A 6,257-nucleotide genomic window follows, 5' to 3' on the forward strand; every position below is an offset into this window, starting at 1 on the left:
CCCAGCATTTCACTTTTTTTTTAAAGCTCCACATTTCTGCAAGTAATATTTATTTTTTAATTTTTGGCGGACACAACATCTTTGTATATGGTGCTGAGGATCGAACCCGGGCCGCACGCATGCCAGGTGAGCGCACTACCTCCTGAGCCACATCCCCAGCCCCCACCAGCATGTCACTTTTGTAAACTTTTTTCTATATAGCATTTGTGGATGAGATTACAGGTGTGCGCTACCACACCCAGCTAAATTCTTTGCCCTTTGTTGTATGTCATTATTTAATTTTTTTGAAAACGAAATCCAAGTTGTCCCATTTAATTCTTATTAAATGTCATACTGTTTGTTTCAACTGTTTCTGGAGTCTGAATGTATCTTTAAGCATTTTGATTCTGGGTTTACATAAATTGAATTAGTTTTTCATTGATTTTTTGGGTGCCTAGTATTTGCACATTACTACAGTTTCCTAATGTTTTACCTGAAAGAATTCCTCCATGCAAGACACTTCGCCGGGGAGAATTCCACTTTATTACAACAGGCTGTGGGCTTATATAGATCTAAGGAGAGTGGCAGGGCATAGGTAAATGACAGGTCACTCGTTTATTGGTAAGTTCCTTCAGATGTCAGTTCCGGAGCCCACAAAATTAGTTCTTATTGGGGCTAAGGTTTCTTGCCAGCGAGATTTGAAATTGGCGCTGGCGGGGGTTTTTGGTGCCAGCAGGAAAGGGAGAGGCAGGAAGAGAAACTCCTCAGGCACCATGTTGGGTTTTTTTTGGGGGGTGTAGCTGCCATTATACCTTTTCCCAACATTACCTATTTTTAATACCACTAAAACTGGAAAAGAAGCCCCCAAATTCTACCACTACTGTAAAGTCTTTGCTTAGCATCTGGATGGCCATCTTAAGTGACAGCCACCATTTTAAGAAAAATTTTGCTTTCCCTTCCAAGGGCTTTTCTGAGAAAGGCTCATTACTCCCTCATACCAACCCCACCCTTCACTACCTGCATGAGTACCCACCTGGCTTTAATTCCTGAGCCTCCCTCATAAGTCTCCAACCTCAAGCCTGTGTTGCCTCTCTCTGTCTATGAGAGATGGCCTTTGTTTGTCACCTCTGACAACCTCTCCTGTGTATTTCGACCTGATCTCCATCTTTCATTTCTCATTTGCCAGTCTCCAGGTTCCTCTCTTTCCTTCCAACTCCCACTACATCAAGGTCCCTCTGGGCAAAGCAGATGAGGAATAGAAAAGGCTGAAAGGAGCTGGGCATGGTGGTGCGTGCCTGTAATCCCAGCAACTCAGGAGCTGAGGCGGGAGGACTGCAAATTCAAGGCCAGCCTGGGCCACTTAGGGAGGCCCTATCTCAAAATAAAATGTAAAAGGGCTGGGGGTATAGCTCAATGGTCAAGCGCCCCTAGTTTCAATCCCCAAAACAAACAAACAAAAAAAGGTGTGAAAAACCAGCCTCTACCTCAGAACAAAGCCTGTTCAAGGAAGGGGGTGTGACCCTTGTCCTTGGAAAGACCCACAGAGCATCCCTACGCACATACCCACCCTGCTGAGTGGTTTATCTACAAATAACAGGAGAGATGTGCTGTGTCAGGTGTCCCTGATTCAGTCAGGCTAAGTAGGACCCATAGCAACCCCCTGGCAACCACTAATCTGCATGAGACAGGGAAAATACCAGGGATGCCAGATGACCCTCCCAGTAGTTTATAGTGGTTGATAACATGTTGAGAAACCCTGTACCCCTCTTGGCTTAAACCAATTAGTTCAAATGAATCCCCCTCTGGTACTAACCAATCACCCCTACCCAACTTGTACCCGCCAGTGAATGTGCTAATCATGTTTTAGAGTTGTTTTATGATTTTCCCGCCGAGTGTGATGATTTTCTAAGAGATGCTATGATGTATGTGAAGTCCTTGCCTTCCCCAAAGAGTGTCTAAAACTGCTGCAAACCCTGGGCTCAGGGCTTCTCAGTGTCACCAGTTGCTGTGTGTGTGCCCGGAGGACCGAGCTAGCTCGAAATAAACACCTCTTTTCTGCTCACATTGATCTTGGCCTCTAGTGGTCTTTTGGGGGTTCCGAATTCGAGCAGGTGAGAAGGCAAAAAGGAGAGAAAAGGGAAGCAGACAAGGGGCTAATCTCAGTGGAACAAATAATCTCTTGCTCTATGTTCTGGATTCTGTGTGTTTGTGTGTGTGTGTGTGTGTGTGTGTGTGTGTGTGTGTGTGTGTTTATCTCATAGTAACATTGGTTTTGTACAGCTAATGGACTGTATGTCTTTAAGCTCTTTCAGATGTTGGAAACAGGTAATTTACCATAAATGTAATGAAACTTCAATTTTCTTTCCTGGCTCTATGCCGGGCCCTAATATTTTTATTTGGAATTTCATATTATTTTACTTAATGTGAATCTCTCAAGTTCTGGACTTATTCCTTGGCAAGACAGCATTTTAATATGAACCCTTAGATTAAATACAGAGGGAGGAAGAATAAATGGGGGGCAGAGTATGAAAGCAATATTAGCTCAAACTGCCTGGAGAAAATCATGCACTGATGTAATATTTCAAGACAAGTAGAGTTGGGATGAAGCTATTTTAAATACTTACTGGTTTCTAGATTAGGTAATTAATAAATATCCAACAGATTGGACAATGAATGAAGGAATGTTAATTTAGGGAGTTTTTCACCTTGATTCACTACTATTTCTTTTCTTCAATAGATAGACAGCATTATTCAGTTTACATTTTATGGAGTCTCAATAATTATTAGGGCTGGAACTAACTGATGATCACCTAGTTGAAGTTGCTTATTTTATTACCAAAGCATTTAAATGATGTGTGTGATGATGTCACAGCTGCAACAAAGCTTCCTTTTCTCATGCTGTTAGTTTACTCTAATTAGAAGCCTTTCTTTTTTGATGTGCTAGAATTAGTTCAATGAGCTGAGCACAAGCTGTACTACTACCAACGTCAAAAGCAACTGCTCTAGTTCTGGGCTATCCACATCTACCAATTATGCTTTTGTCACCAGTTTAGAATTGAATTATGCAAAAGATTGGTTTTGAGCCAAGGTGTTTTGGGAATAGTAAGAGATGAGTCAGAGGAAATAAGAGTTCTTCTATGTTAGGTGACTGAGCTGTAAGAGTATTTAGCATGCTTTCAAATGTGAGGGGTCAAAATCTTGGTCACAGAGCTCTACAGCAGGAATCATTATGCATGAATCTATTGTCGTTGATACTTTAGTCACTTAAATCTTCATCCTGTCTTCTGGAAAAGGAGGGAAAATATTGACTCTAAATATCAAAGTAGCTGTTTTGATTCGAGTTTATCTAATAATAATAAAAAATTCTCAGACATTAACTAGACATGGGTACAAATGAGGTCACAGTTGGGTCTCCCTTTAGACTAGTTGTCTCCATACTGAAAACAACTAACACTATAGTTATGAAGTGTCCCACAATTATAAGACTTTGTCCCAAAGGCAACCAGGTAAGTGAATGTCTATTGATGGCTTGACACTTGTCACCTTTATTATGAAAAAAAAAAAGGCTAAATTAAATGATCTATTGCTTGGACATCTCCAAATGCTCATCTTATTTTTGAAATAGTGACTCAGCAATAGACTTTGAAGGCTGTAGGGTAGAGAATCAAGAACTTTGGATTTGCATTCTCAAAGCAAAGGTTCTAGTTCCCTATTAAGATAGTCTTGTAGTCTTTCTGCCCTTCACTTTTCTCTTTTGTAAAATGGGACAATAATATTTGTCCTTACTATCTCACAAAGTTGCAGGAATAAAATTCGATAACATTGACTCAGTTATTCTTTACAAATCAATTCATCCTTCTTTGTTCTTATAGCAGCATGTGGAATTTTAACATTGAAAAAAAATAGCATGAATGTTTATTTTCCTCTCCTGCTTTGGGGGTTCTTTAGACCATTTGTTTGCTTACTTGTTTTTTTGCTTGTTTTTCCTACAGCATTTAGGATGGAGCCAGGTCCTTTCACACACCAGACAAGTGCTCTACCTCTGAGCTACAGTATCAGCCCTCAGCCCACATTCATGGTTGGAATGAGATAAAATTGGAAGGGGTTATTTTGGGGGTATGAAAATATTTCTTTTTTTTCTAAGTCAAAAGTTTCAGGAAAATTTAATGATTCTATTCATATTATATTTAAATTCATGAGTCACACCCACTTTATGACTCTGATAGAAACTCTTGAAAGAAAAGAGCAAAAGCAGAAAAGGGATACCTCCATAGAAAAGTCTGTCTGAGAATCCATTTTTGCTTTCCAATCCTAAGTAGAAACACCTGACCCAGGATCCTCTGGGAAAAATCAACTTTAATTCGGAATTGTTCCTCAATGATGATTATTACAGTCACCGCCACATACCATCAGCCCACCAGGAAGTCAGAGGGGAGGCAAATAGCTAGGAGGACAGAGCCTTCTTTTCTACCAGGAAGCAATCCCAGCTCCAAGCAAGAGGTGCGTGACAAGGCTATTGTGTTTTTACAGTCAAGAAAAATCCCTCGTTGGTTCAATCGTGGAAGCCCTTAAGTGTCACTGGTGCCTGGAACCAAATGTAATCCTCTGAATCCATGGCTGGGAAAGAAGGTCTGCCACAGGACAGGGTCACAGTGAGTTTGTGACCCCGGCTAGGCACTCGGTAGTTGAGCTTGGGTCGAAACCAATCTTCTCCGCAGTCACGGTGCCCCTGTGCCATGACAATGGTGCCCATGAGCGGAGGAGCCTGTAGCTCACTAAAGGCATCGGCCATGAAAATGGCTCGGAACAGATTGCGCAAACAGGCTGCTGTGCTCAGGGTCTGGTCGGTGCTGCAGGGGACCAGCCCGGACAGGTCAAGCTCATAGAACTCCTTGGGGTTTAGGGCATTGCCCCCGAGGAGGATCAGCACTCGTGGTACCAGTGTCCGGGCAAAGAGGTCCTCTAAATGGCTGAGGACACTGTCCAGTTCTGCCAGTGTGTGCTGGCCTTTCCTGCTGCTTGCCTCAGTGGTGACTCGAGGTGTCTTCCTGGCTGCATTCTCTGCCTGGGGAGAAGGTTTGGGGTAGAATTGCTTAAGCTGCGCATAGGGCAGAGGGAGTTGCTGGCGTTGGTACAGGACATGCTTTAAAAGTTCACAAGTAAACCGACAGCAGCCTTCCTGGCTTACAGGCCCAGGAAACACCACTGGTACCAAGCAGTCGCTTGAGCAGAGCTCAGAAGGGTAGGAAGATTCCTGGGCAGAGGGGGTCTCAAGTAGATCTATCTGATTGGCATTCCTTTCTTCTGACTTCTCATACCACTCCAAATCAGGGACTGCAGCAGGGGACAGCACTTCCAGCTCCGGCATCGCCATCACGACCTACTCCTTCTTCTCCCTGCAGTGAGAATCAAAAATATTTCTTACTCATGCATTAATGTTGTTTCTGGTTTCCCAGCGAGTAGTTAGAAATATTGGTAACCAATAATGTTTTTTTCCTGTTTCTTTGTTTTTGCTTTGCTTTGCTTTGCTTTTTTTGTGGTACTGGAGATTAAACCCAGGTCCTCATGCACTGAGCTACATTCTCGGCCCTTTTTAAAAATTTTATTTTAAAACAAGGTCATGGGGCTGGGGTTGTGGCTCAGCCGTAGAGCGCCCGCTTAGCACGTGCTCCATCGTCAGCACCACATCAAAATAAATAAAATAAAATAAAGGTATTGTGTCCAACTATAGCTAAAAAAATAATTAAAAAAAAAAACAAGGTCATGCTAAGTTGCCAAAGGCTGGCCTTGAGTTTACCATCCTCCAGAGTAGCTGGGTTCATAGGGACGTGCCACTGTGCCTGGCAGTAATCAGAAATTTTTATCAAAGAAATGGAAGAAAGCGGAAATTGAGAGAATAAATGAGGGAAGGGATTGTAGTTAGTAGGCATGAGAAGCTATCAAAGAATATTCAAAATTAGAAATACCTATCAAACCAGGAAAATGTGGCTTGAGAAGGAGTCCTAAACCCAGGAGGTGCCTGAGCCCCAAAATGATAGATTGCCATGTAAAATACTGTCAAGTAACCAGGAAATGTAGAATAAGACTGTTAGCAATAATGCCCAGCTTAAGGGGTAGTCCTTCTGCCAATTACAGATTCTTCCACACACATACAACCCAGCAATGCCCCAAAGATGTCTGTAAACCCAAAGAATCCGTATGTATTAGCATAATGATGTAATAAACCCTACCTCTATGCAGAGTATGTTTGGTAGCCAGAGCTGAGATGGTGTGATGGT

The 6,257-nt window shown here is 42.4% G+C and overlaps 1 pseudogene; it reads right to left on the minus strand.

Annotated features, from left to right (window-relative positions):
* Positions 1 to 4,339: 4,339 nt before the first annotated feature.
* Positions 4,340 to 5,402, minus strand: LOC144367381 (MAD2L1-binding protein pseudogene; annotated as a pseudogene).
* Between the last annotated feature and the right edge of the window lie 855 nt (positions 5,403 to 6,257).

Source organism: Ictidomys tridecemlineatus, chromosome 10 (assembly GCF_052094955.1).
Source record: "Ictidomys tridecemlineatus isolate mIctTri1 chromosome 10, mIctTri1.hap1, whole genome shotgun sequence".
Lineage (NCBI taxonomy): Eukaryota > Metazoa > Chordata > Mammalia > Rodentia > Sciuridae > Ictidomys > Ictidomys tridecemlineatus.